Source organism: Macrobrachium nipponense, chromosome 13 (genome assembly GCF_015104395.2).
Source record: "Macrobrachium nipponense isolate FS-2020 chromosome 13, ASM1510439v2, whole genome shotgun sequence".
In the NCBI taxonomy this organism is placed as follows: Eukaryota; Metazoa; Arthropoda; class Malacostraca; order Decapoda; family Palaemonidae; genus Macrobrachium; species Macrobrachium nipponense.
The window spans coordinates 28,429,149-28,442,561 of NC_087206.1; the positions used below are offsets into that span (position 1 = coordinate 28,429,149).

At 41.6% G+C, this 13,413-nt stretch overlaps 1 long non-coding RNA gene across 1 annotated transcript in view; it reads left to right on the forward strand.

Annotated features, from left to right (window-relative positions):
- Positions 1–13,413, forward strand: part of LOC135225445 (uncharacterized) — a 140,146-nt gene that overhangs the window by 10,282 nt on the left and 116,451 nt on the right. The window contains exon 2 of the long non-coding RNA XR_010316961.1: positions 12,937–12,956. This is a non-coding gene — a long non-coding RNA (uncharacterized LOC135225445). The remainder of the gene's footprint in view (positions 1–12,936; positions 12,957–13,413) is intronic.

Sequence of the window (13,413 nt, forward strand, 5' to 3'; positions counted from 1 at the left end):
ATTCAATGTCATATGTCAAGCATTTTAAAGATATCGAGGAAAATGTACGGAATATTGTCATTTTCCGATTTTCCAGTCAATTTATTTTCCGGTCATTAGGGAGTCCCGTAAGCCGCTATGTAACCCGTGAGGTGAACTGCATTAGACATTTTTCTACTATTACAGCTGTCTCCTTTTAGAGTTGATTTATGTGTTTTTCTTTGGTTTTTTATGTATTTTGTACAAATCTGACTTTCAAAACTATCAGAAATTATTTGATTTTTACCCCCACCTTTAGTTGTCAGTCTGGGGTAACCAGTTGGGAACCTAGGGTTCTTGGGTGGGGGAGCTACAGAAATGAGTGATTTACGAGAGGTTTGAAGGTCAGATTCATTAGGTTAGGTTACAACCATATTTGTTATAATTTACAGTGTCCAACGCTAGGTTAGGGTGGGTTCCAATCCCCCCAGCCATGCAAGGAACTCCAAGGTTAGGTTAGATAAGGTGTGGTTAGATAACATCGCAACCCTATTCATTTTAATTTACAGTGACGTTGTGGCGGGATCACAAGCTTAAAAAACAAGTCACAATCCCCCCCACATAAACTTAATCAATCCAGCTGCCAAACTCACCCTCTGTCACACTTTCCTCTTTACACAACAGAATACACGCAGGACAATTGACCTATACCTACACAAAAACAAAAAACTCTCAAAACACATGTACTTACCAACCAGGGTGTGGAGCTGTACTGTCCACTGGATATGGTCATCATAACACACAACCAACAACAAAAACAACAACCTAGAACCACAACCCCATAACCAAGGACCACAACCCCATGACTCAACGACAACACAACAACCAAGGACCACAACCCAACAACACAACAACAAACAAGGAACACAACAAAAGACCACTGCACAACCAACCACCAACACAAAATCAACAACACAAATAAGGCAACACACACACCCACTAACAACATCAAGGGATCACAACAGCTCCCCAACAACAACCCTCAACAACTCACAACCACACCAAGAAACCACAACAGCTCCCCAACAACAACCCTCAACTATAACAACTCACAAATAACTCAACAAAAACTCACAAGCACAACAAATCCAACTCAGGCACAACAACTCTAAGTAACTAATATCAAACCCAACAACAATCGGCAACAAACCAATAACACACTACTCAAATGACTTTCGATGCCCTCAACACTTTCCACAGACCGCTGCCAACACTACTGATCATCACCGATTCTGACTAAAGACTAACCAAAGACTCACTCCGTCACTCAAAACACAGAACTTGAACAGCCAACTCCAGCTGCACCAGCAGACAACCCAGAACTCGCCAACAGCCAATTCAGTCGTTAACTATCCATACAGCAATTACACTCTCTCTCTCTCTCTCTCTCTCTCTCTCTCTCTCTCTCTCTCTCTCTCTCTCTCTCTCTCTCTCTCTCTCAGGCAGACGTTGTCAAATGGAACTATAACTCCTCCATATTTCCTCCCCCGTTACATTTGACAACGTCTCCTTACACTCACAACACCCACACTAAATAGCCTTCCGCAACACCCCACAGATACTCGGACGCAGGCCCCCTGGATCTTGTTTGAGGGCCCTCATACACACTCTCAGTTACACCGCCATCAACTTCTCTGAGACCACTTCTAATCAGACTCCCATTACCATCTCCCTCACTACCATCCTCCCAGATCCCATTCACTGTCTCATCTACCCCTTCCAACTCTTGTTTCAACATCTCTCGCAACTCTGTCACCAAATCACTTACCTCATTTACACTCCTGCCAGACTCCTGAAGAGACTCATTCATACTGCCAACTACATCCTTATTACCTGATTCCCTCCCCGGTGAAACTTCACTAAACCCTGCCAATTCAAACCCACACACACTACGTATATGTATCTTTCCTCCAGTCAAAGTCATCCGTATTACATGCCTTATCCACCCTTTTTACCCAGACACTAACCCCTCTATCATGCAGCTCACGTTTCTCCCTTTCATTCCCTTTCCTTATCTTCTTCCGCTTTCTTCCATAGTCATCCAACACCAACTGCCGGTCTCCCAGACACATTTGCTCACTGATGCTCGGCTCACATTTATTCACTCTCAACCACTCACTCATCGCATTCTTCCCAAAACATACTGTTGCATACTAGAGGGGACCACCCAACTGAATCCCCTTTCCACTTAGTTTCCCAAATTCCCAGCCTGACTCATCCTCATTCCACCCAAAAACCCTGGTTTGCCTACTGTGGTCTGCCATAATTGCAGGTTATGAGGGGAATCAAGTGTGTATCTGTAAAACTGCAAATTTTATATCAGTAACTTACTAAGTAATTACATATAGCTATAGTATCTACTAGTATGGCAGCTAAAATTTGAAATTTGTGGTAGCAATTCTTTTATTTTGGTGTAGGTAACTAGCCCCACCCACTTTTGGGAAAGATAGGAACAACTGCAATTAGCTTCAGTTTTTTATTTCATTTACTTTACTGGTTGATTATTTGAAACAAATTGGCTTACAATGGTAAAGTATATAGGGTAATTGCTTTTTTGGTAGCCTACGTACGCAATTTAGTCAGTGTTAGGTTTTCTTAGAAGACCGAATTTTTCATGATTTTGACTTCTTTCAATATTGAGACTTGTTTTTATCAATATTAAGACTTTTTTGGGTTGTTGACTTATTCTTTGACCATGTCTGATGCAAGTACGTATATCTAATACCTGTTAGCAAAGCGTGACTCATACCATTTGCATGAATTGCAGGGGTCAAATCTGTTCTATAGAGTTATCTTGTGTTGAATGTGTAGACTTGGATCCAAAACAATGGAAAGTCTTAATTTTTTATAAGTAACTTACCCAAACTTACCCAGTAATTACGTAACTAGGAGTTTCTACTTGACATCAGCTTGAATTTTTGAAATTTGTGGTAGCAATTCTTTTGTTTGCGTAGGTGACAAGACACGCCCAGTTTCGGAGCAAGTAAGAGGAACAACCCAGCTAATAGCTCAATTTTGTTTGCTGCTTTTAACATTCACATACTGTAGTATTGACAGAGCATCTTGGTTTTTTATTTTTATTATCTTCCCATTTGGTGAAGTATTCTGCTATGATAGCCTTTCGGCATGTCCAACACTAGCTCTTCTAGTTTCCTGTACTGCAGCAAAGGCTGCAATACCCTAATGACCAAATTAACATACGACTCATACCCTTTGCTCTAGCTGTAGGGGACAGGTATGTAATATTAATACAACATGCAATGAATGCAAGGAATGGAGTGAGCAGAAATGGAAGACATTAGCTTCTCATTTAGCTGAATTAGAGAGAGGCTGGAAGAGAAAGGAGGTTGCTAAAGCTGAAGGGAAAATGGTAGCGATCCATACTAAGACACCTCTATCCTGTAATGTTGTTATTCCTGTTGCTTCCTCTATTTAGTCCTGTTTCTCTTGTATCAATCCATTCTCCTAGACCACCTACTCCTTCTGGCTCCCACACTTTCAAACCCGATTGCTTTGCCAGCTTAAAAAATAAATTTGCTCAAAAGTTGAATTTAGTAGTTGGTACAGTGGCCCAGTTAGGGGCATCAATGAAAGTGTTGTTTTCACATAAGTGACTTACCAAACAATTATAGCTGTACGCTTTCTTACCTGGCAGTTGAAAATTCAAATTCCTGGCGGCGATAGCAGCGCTACCATTGTTCGTGTAGGTGATACAGATCCCGCCCACTTTCGGGAATACCTGGTACTGCTGAGCTTTAGACTTCAATTCGTTTTCTGCCAGCCACGGGGTAACACCGGTGGATTAGTTGTTGCAGTCGACTTTCGTCGCCATCGTGGATTTTTTTTTTTTGGTGATGTACAATTTCTTGGTTGGCTATTTTGCTTCATCAGTTATTAGCAAGTTATTACGAAGATGTCTGATGCTAGTTCTTCTTCAGTTAGGTTTTGCAGCGGTGGCTGCAAAACTAGATTAGCTAAACTATGTTACGATCCGCACTCCAAATGTGTTAAATGTAGGGGTCAGTGCTGTAGCAAGGAATTAACTTGTGATGAGTGCCGTAGTTTAGATGAACAAGGTTGGAAGACTTTTCAAACTCATTTGGATAAGATGGACAAAGATAGGAAAAGGAAAACAGCTCTTAGAGCGGGTAGTAAAACTAGAGTAAGAGACAACTCCCGTGCCTTTGGAGGCAAACAAACTGTCACTATCTTCTCCACTTTTATCGAATATTTCACCTATTGATAGTCCTCCAACTTCAGTACCAATTACTCCAGACCAGGTATCCCATGTTTCCGATCCCAACACCATTTCCTTGTTAGAGTCCAAGATGGACAAGAAATTTGAGCTCTTGGCAAAATCCGTTATGGATTTGGGTATGTCGTTTCGTGCGTTCGTAGAGAAGTCAAGTGAAAAGGCCAGTGTTAGGCCAAGTGTCAGTGTCAGTGTCGTGTCCAAGGAGGCGGCTGTCCGTTCCCCCTGTTCTCCTAGACGAAGGTCACTGTCATACTCCCCAGCTCCCGGGAGAAGACATACCGGAGGTTGAAGGGAGACTGGGGGAGTTTGCCCACGGTCAGTCGCCGACTCTGTCGACGTAGTCAACTCGCGAGTGCCCAGAAAACGCCGCTGGAAAGGCGTAGATATCAGTGACGTGCAGTTGTCGTCTGGCTTGGAAGTGCAGTCGCCTGTGTTGAGGCGAAAAGTGTGGAGTGATTTAGTGTCTCGTTCATTGAAGAAACTTGCCCAGTGTGCGAGAGGGATGTCGCTGCCTATTAAGAAATCCTAGGAGCACTGGAGTCCACAACCTTCCTGCAGTTTCGCTCCGGACCAGATTTTTCGGGAAGATCATCAGTCCTCTTCGGACAGCGTAACTTCAGATGAAGTTAGACACTCACGTGCGGTACAGCGCTCGCGTGCTTACGATGCCGACTCACCTCGTTGTGTGTCGATATGAGTTTTGACTCGTCTGTCTTGTGTTGTTTCGACTCCCAGTCAATCATTTTTGAAGAAGAGCCGTATGACAGCAGCGACTTTGACTTTGACCAAGGATGATTTGAAGACCAAACCATTGTTAGAGGATTCCGCTTTGGGCCCCTTTAAACATCAACTTCAAGAATTAATTATCTTTTTGAAGAAGACAACGAACCAGACGGAAGGAGAAGACGGGGTGTCGTCCGTCCTGATGGAAGAGGAAACTCAAGACCAGGAATCGAAACCCTCTTAGGCTTATTCTAGTCTGTTAAGGTTCCTTTTACAGACATCCAGATTTTTTTGAGCCAGCTTTGCCTTCTTCTCCGTCGATGTTTGTGAATAATAGGAGATCAGCGCCTTTGGGTTTACCAAAACCAGTTCTCTCTCAGTCCTCGAAGAAAGCACTGAAGGAAGTAGAAGAGTGGCTTGCTAAGAAGAGGAGTCAGGCAAGGCTTCGTTTGCCTACCCTCCATCGAAGCTGCAGAATAAAACCTATAGGTTTTATGCGACAGGAGAAGTTCCTTCCCTGGGAGTATCTGCCTCCTCCCAAGGAGACTTCTCCGGCCATGTGGACTCACACAGAAGAGCAGTGTTCTCGGCTTTGAAAGTGTTGTTCTTTTCACCTGAGTTGGATCACCTGGTGAAGAAGAACTTGTACAAAGTGATTGAAGTCTTCAGTTTTCTGGATTAGACAATTGCAGCGTTAGTCAGAAAAATGGAAGATTGCCAGTCTGGATGAAGAAATTTCTGCGGATTGGCTCAATAGTTTTTCCTGTGCGGACAGGGCAGTGAGAGACGGTTCAGGGGTATTGGCTGCTCTATTCACTATGGGAGTACCCAAGAAGAGAGAATGGTGGTGCTCCTTCACATCTCGAGGAGTAACCACGAACCAAAAATCGGATTTGTTGTTCTCCCCCTTGAGTAAGTCTCACCTATTCCCAGAAGAAACTATCCAACATGTACTGTCGGACCTCGAGACAAAGTCCGCCAAGGATTTTCTTTCTCAGTCAGCAAGAAGGCCTAAGGAACCTCCAGCGATGGGAGCTAAAGCTTCCCCTCTACAAAAGCACCCCTTTCAAGGAGGTAAGTCGAGGTGGCAGTAGAGACCAAAGGCTAACCTATGAACTACCTCCAAGTCTACCAAGAAACCTCCCTTTAAGACAGAGAAATGAACGAAAGAGCCTTCACACACCCGTGAGGGCAAGACTCCATGACTACTGGGAGGAATGGAGTCAAAGAGGAGCAGAACAGTGGGTAATACAGGTGCTTCGAGAGGGATATGTGATCCCATTTATGCAGGATCCACCACTGTCCAATACACCTGTCTGTTTGACAGCATACTCGACAGGATCAACAAGAGCTTTGGCTTTAGGCAAAGAAGTAGAAAAACCCATCAGCAAAGAAGCCATAGAGGAGGTAACTGACAAGAACTCCCCAGGATTTTACAATAGGCCCCAAGGCATCAGGGTGATGGAGACCTGTTTTGGACGTAAGCGCTCTGAACCTCTTCATCCGGAAGACAAAATTCTGAATGGAAACCAGTCGATCGGTACTGTCGGCCATCCAACAGGGTGACTGGATGGTGACTCTCGACATGAAGGATTCATACTTCCATGTCCCCATCCATCAGAGCTCCAGGAAGTTCCTGAGATTTGTCTTCGAGAAGAGAGTCTTCCAGTTTAGAGGCCTCTGCTTCGGACTGTCAACCGCCCCTCAAGTATTTACTTGGATTCTCGCTCCTCTAGGAAAGTGGCTGCATTTGATGGGGATCAACACAGCTTTTTACTTAGGCGACTGGCTCCTGAGCCAGATCCAGTCATCAGTGTGTGAAGGACTTAGAGAAGACACTTATTTTGACACAGCAATTGGGTATTCTAATAAACATGGGGAAGTCCCAATTGATTCCAACTCAGAGGATTCTCTATTTAGGGATGATACTAGACTCACTAGCTTTTCGGGCTTTTCTCTCCCCAAAGAGGATAGAGTCCTGCCTGTTGACAGTAATTTCTTGTTCGCCCGTCCTGCTCAGTTCTCGCGTTCTCAGTTCGCCCGTCCTGCTCAGTTCTTAGTTCTCGAATGGATGAGCCTCCTTGGGACCTGGGCTTCAGTGGAGAGTTTTGTCAGGTTAGGACGCCTACGCATGTTGCCGCTTCAGTTCCTCCTGAAAGCAAATTGGTCTCGGAAGACGCAACCGGACTCGCTAGTCTTCCCTCTGACGGAAGAGATAAAGGTGGATCTTCGTTGGTGGTATTCGAGGAAAAGATTACTATAAGGATTTTCCCTAGTCGTGTCGAACCCCGAATTGCAGTTCTTCTCAGACACCTCGGACAGCGAAGGAGAGCCTTTCTAGGAGACAAGAGAGTATTAGGTCTATGGACAGAATGAGAAAAGGCTTTGCACATCAATGAGAAAGAATTTAAAGCCATCCTCTTAGGACTACAAGCGTTCGATCCTTTAGTCACCGGAAGGAACATAGCGATCTACTCAGACAACACCACAGCATTTTCATATGTACGGAAGCAGGGAGGGACCCACTTGTTCTCTCTCAACAAGATAGCCAAAGATCTCCTCACCTGGATGAACGAGAAGAGGATCACCCTTTTTCCAAGATTCGTCCAAGGAAAAATGAATGTTATTGCAGATGAACTGAGTCGTGTGAATCAGGTTTTACCAACGAGGGTGTGTCAGGACCTCTGGAAGCTTGGGGAAGACCATCAATAGACCTGTTTGCCACATCAAGGAGCAATCGCCTCCCCTATTTCTGTTCTCCGATTCTAGAACCACTAGTGTGGAGAACTGATGCAGTGCTGCTAGATTGGACAGGACTGGATGTTTACGCTTTTCCTCCCTTCAGATGATAAGAGAGGTATTAAACAAGCTTCAGTTGCACCAGAATGTGACAATGACCCTAGTAGCTCCATTCTGGCCCAGGAAAGAGTGGTTCCCGGACCTTCTCTGTCTGCTAGTGGATTTTCCCAGACTATTTCCACAAAATCCATTGCTTCTCAGACAACCCCATTTCAACCGATGTCACCAAGGATTGTCTGCTCTGGCCCTGACAGGATTCAGACTGTCAGGGACCTTGTCAGAGCAAAAGATTTTTCGCGAAGGGAGTTCGGAAGCTATTGCTAGCTGCAGAAGAGGCTCTTCTGCCAAGCTCTGCCAGTACAAGTGGAGAGTCTTTAGGTCATGGTGCAAATGACATAACATCTCTTCTTCTGAAACATCTATAACAGAAATTGCAGAATTTTTGTTATTTCTGAGGGACTCCAAGAAGTTGGCCTCTTCGACTGTTAAAGGATATAGGGCCATGCCTACATCAGTATTTAAGCATAGAGGCCTCGACATCTCGTCAAATCAGGACATCAGCGACCTGATCAGATCCTTTAGTTCCTCCAAAATTTTCAAGCCCGAAGAAGGGGAATGGAATTTGGATGTGGTTTTAAGGTGGCTCACTGGTCCCCAATTCGAACCATTGAATTTGTCAACCTTAAGAGATGTAACTAGGAAGGCACTATTCCTAGTCAGCTTAGCCACAGTGGGAAGAGTAAGCGAGTTGCAGGCGATGAGTAAGGAAGTGGGTTTCGCCCAGGGCAATGCAGTTTGTTCATATGTAACAGACTTCCTTGCTAAGAACAAGGATCCTTCGAATTCTTGGCCCCGTTCTTTCAGGATAAAGAACTTAACGGACTTAGTCAGGTCGGAAGACAAGGAATGTACATTGTGTCCGGTCAGAGCCATCAGACACTACCTGACTAGGATAGAAACTGTGAGAGGAGAGTCGAACCAACTCTGGTGCTCAGTGAAAGACCCGTCTCAGCCACTTTCAAAGAATGCAATGTCCTTTTTCCTGAGGATTTTGATCCGAGAAGCACATGCCCAAACTCAGGAACATGCTCTTAGGGTGCTGAAAGTGAAGACGCACGAGATTCGTGCAGTAGCAACGTCTTTGGCTTTCAGACAAAATATGTCTCTATCCTCCATTATGTAAACAACATTCTGGAGGTCGAAATCGGTGTTTACATCGCACTATTTGAAGGAGGTAAAAACTACTTTCGAAAACTGTTTTAGATTGGGACCGTTGTCAGTAGCAGGAATGGTGTTGGGAGAGGAAGCATAGGGGGACCCGGTTTTTTCCCTCTACTATCTCCTCACCTTGGATTTGAGGTTGTTGAGTTTTTGGGAAGCCTGGGGGTACATGTACCCAAAGTACCCACCAGTTCTTATATCTGGTTAAGGGTATCATATGGTTTTTAGTGTAGGTGATGGTGTTGTGTGGTCTTATCTGGTCTTTTCGCCAGGGCAAGGGCAAATTATTGATGTTTTGTCAATCATCGGTGTACTTCCATGGTTGCAAAATCCCACCATTAATAGGGACGACTCTGGCCATTACTGCCACGTCTCCTACATATGATGAGAGTGCCAACCAGAGGCAGTATCTACCTGTAGCTGCTCTCTCAAGGTAAAGGTACTGCAAACATTAATGTGAGCACATGATTATCGTTTTTTGTTCATAAAGCTGTCCATATACCCACCTTCCGGGTAATGTGGATTCAGCTAATGTAGTTGTTTGGTAAGTCACTTATGTGAAAATGATATTTTAAATGATAAAATAAGGTTTCACATATACTTACCAAACAATTACATAATCAGAGCCCTCCCTCTTTCCACAGATGGACGTTGCGGCTCAACGAATTGAGGATAGTTAGCTCAGCAGTACCGGGTATTCCCGAAAGTGGGTGGGACCTGTATCACCTACATGAACGATGGCCGCCACCGCCAGAAAATTAAAATTTTCGACTGCCAGGTAAGAAAGCGTACAGCTAATGTAGTTGTTTGGTCATTATATGTGAAACCTTATTTTATCATTAAAATATCATTTTGACATTAATTTGTTTCCGATTTTGTGACACTGCTAATTACGTTAATGTAAGCTTGTGTAAGGAGCCAGCAGTACCTCCCCCCCACCTCTCTCTCTTGCTAATTACGTTAATGTACACTTGTGTAAGGAGCCAGCATTACCTCCCTCCCCCCCTCTCTCTCTCTCTCTCTCTCTCTCTCTCTCTCTCTCTCTCTCTCTCTCTCAAATGTAGCATATCCATCCATCTTTTTAATTGTCCATTTTCTATCCTCTTATATATATATATATATAGTATATAATATATATATATATATATTATATATATATATATATATTATATATATATATATATATATAGATATATAATATATATTATATCATTAATATTATATATATAAGAGGATAGAAAATGGACAATTATAAAGATGGATGGATTATGCTACATATGAGAGAGAGAGAGGTGGGGGGAGGTACTGCTGGCTCCCTTACACAAGCTTTACATTAACGTAATTAGCAGTGTCACAAAATCGGAAACAAATTAATGTCAAAATGATATTTTAATGATAAAATAAGGTTTCACATATAATGACCAAACAGCTACATTAGCTGTACGGTTTCTTACCTGGCAGTCGAAAATTTTCATTTTCTGGCGGCGGTGGCGGCGGTGGCGGCGCTGCCATCGTTCTTGTAGGTGATACAGGTCCCGCCCACTTTCGGGAATACCCGGTACTGCTGAGCTAACTATCCTCAATTCGTTGAGCCGCAACGTCCATATAATATATATATATATAATATTATATAATAATAATATATTATATAATATTATATATTATATATATAGATATATATACTAATTAATATTATATATATTGATTATATTAATATATATATATAATCCTTTTTCACTTCTTCCGATCTATTCTATTATATATATAATAATTATTATATATTATATATATACTCATATATATATATTTATATATATATACTTATATTATATATAATATATATTATATATATATAATATATTAATATATACTACTATAATAATATCCTATATATAGTATTTCATTCTTCCTTTGACGAATTGAAATAATAAACGTACCTGTTATTTTGTAACATACTTTCAAAAGAATACTTTGTCAGTAATTATTATTCCTTTTTCGTACTTCAGAATATGGTAATTGCCTTTTTCATAAACTAGATTGTTCCTCTCTGGACATATGAGTTACTGTACAAGTGCTCCTGTTATCATGACATGAATTTTGTGTAAAGAATTATTTTAGGTTGGAAGCGAGATATGTGTGTGTGTGTTTATTATTTATTTTTAATATATGCCAGTCGTTTTTGTATTCCATTTGATGCATAGTAAAGCTAGTTACGTGGTTTGCATGTTTATAGGACACTGTGCGTTCGAGTTGCCGTGCAACCCCCAAACAGAGAGCATAGGAATGGAGTGTATTTTAGTCAACGTTTTGGAAAAGAATTTTGCCTGTCGCCAGCGTGGTATATTTATTGTTTTACCAGTTAAAATTGTCAGTTTACTGCTGCTGAAGCTTATCCATATTAGTGCCGCAGTCACAAAATATTAAATAACTTAAGCCAAGGCTATTAATTCTCATTTGGTTGGTAGGTTATTTATTGACACGCTCTCTGGGGAAGAGAGAGAGAGAGAGAGAGAGAGAGAGAGAGAGAGAGAGAGAGAGAGAGAGAGAGAGAGAGAGAGAGAACTTATCCTCAGTAAACCTTAGAATTTGTAAAGGCCGATTTGTCTCCCTATTTCCCTGATTTCTTCCGGCTTTTTAAACAAATACTACGTTGTTTGAATAGGTTTGAAAATGTTGGAAGTAAAGTCGTTTTAATTTAGGTATTGTTATACCTTCAGGCGTTCGTATTTGTGATATAGTAGATGTTCTATTGACAATCATGATGAACATTTTCAAATTCTATTCACAGGTTGTAGTGTTATGGTATTGCTATTATTCGTAAAGTCTGTTCATTCATACGGGCAAATTATAATAAGTAGCATTGATTAATTTGAAAAGCCGGTTCTGTTTATACAGTATGTTCTGAACTGCTCATTCACTACTAGAATATGTAGTTTAACACTGGAAAAAATTGGCCCTGGATGGAGGAACGAGAGGTCACAACAAAGAAGAGAAAAAAACTATGGCAGAAGGCCGATATTACTGAGGTAGGGTGAATTTACATAAAAGCTGGACTTTAGTTTTAAATGCACTATATTTACATTAATTTACATAGGTCCAGGAACTAATAAGGTGGTTAATTGTCGATTCACCAGAAACACGTGGCTGGGGGCAACCAGGCACGGCATTCAGAATTTTGTGCAGACGGGTTATTGAAAATGCAAGGCTTACTCCAAGGGTTCCCAAGTTCTACCTCAATCAGCCATGGTGTTTGTCTGGAAATCCTGGGCTTGGAAGTCTTCTTATCTGCTAATATTTCTGTGCACTATGGACGTATAAAAATACTTGGGATTTCCCCAGAGGAGGCAGGGGGAGCAGGAAGGGGCGAAGTGTGGTCTGCAGGGCGAGATAGCAGGAGCTTTTGACCTCTCCTAGGTCTAAGGATCTTCTGAGGGCGAACTGCTGGGTTCCTGCCCTTTTAAGTCTTCTCCCGGTAAGCAACATCCAGTTCCTGGGGGGGGGGGTGGGTTTGTTAAATTCCGGAGAGCCAATGGGAGAAGAGATAGCTTTCTAGAGAATGATGCATTCAGTTCGAAGGGGCAACTTGCATATAGACAAGGATGCATGAATCTTGTTATAAGAGATCTTACTTTTCTTGGCTCTGGCTTAAAATCGTGAACAAATATCTGAAAAAATATAAGAGTCAAGAGGATTATGGCATGGGGTGAAGGAAAATTATATGTGAAGGAAAAATAAAATACACTATACTGTCGTGTCATATTTATGTGTTTTACGGTTTTGCATGAATTTAAATGATTTAACGTTAAACAGTGTAAGAAATGTTACGCAACAATGAATTAAAATGGTCACACGCAGTTCTAACTCTTCTTTACTTCTGTGCATTTGTTTAATTTGTTATTTTTTTTCTATTTTTGTTACAGGGCCGCTCTTGCTCCTAAAGGTAGGACAAAGCCATAGTACTTGTAGGTCAAGACATCAGTAGGGTATAAGGTAAGGGTATTTAGGTAGGGAAGGATGCTATGTTCGTAAACGATTTTTACCCAGGTCCGGAAGATGAATCACATTATAGGATATTTGAATTTCCCATGCAGGGTTGGATGCCTCTGAAAATCGAGGTGTTGTTTTACATGTGTATATATATATATATAATATATATATATATATAATATATATATATATATATATATATATATATATATTATATATTATATATATATATATATATATATATGTATTAAAGATTGAATTAATTGCCTCCTTTTGCTTTGTTGACCCACACGCAAAATTCGGAGCAAAACATTTTCAACGACCTTTAAGTACGCTTGGAAACCCAGCATCTTGCCTCTTATTAAGGGTCCTTCTGGTAGAGTATTAGAATATTAAAGCGCAGGTTAAAA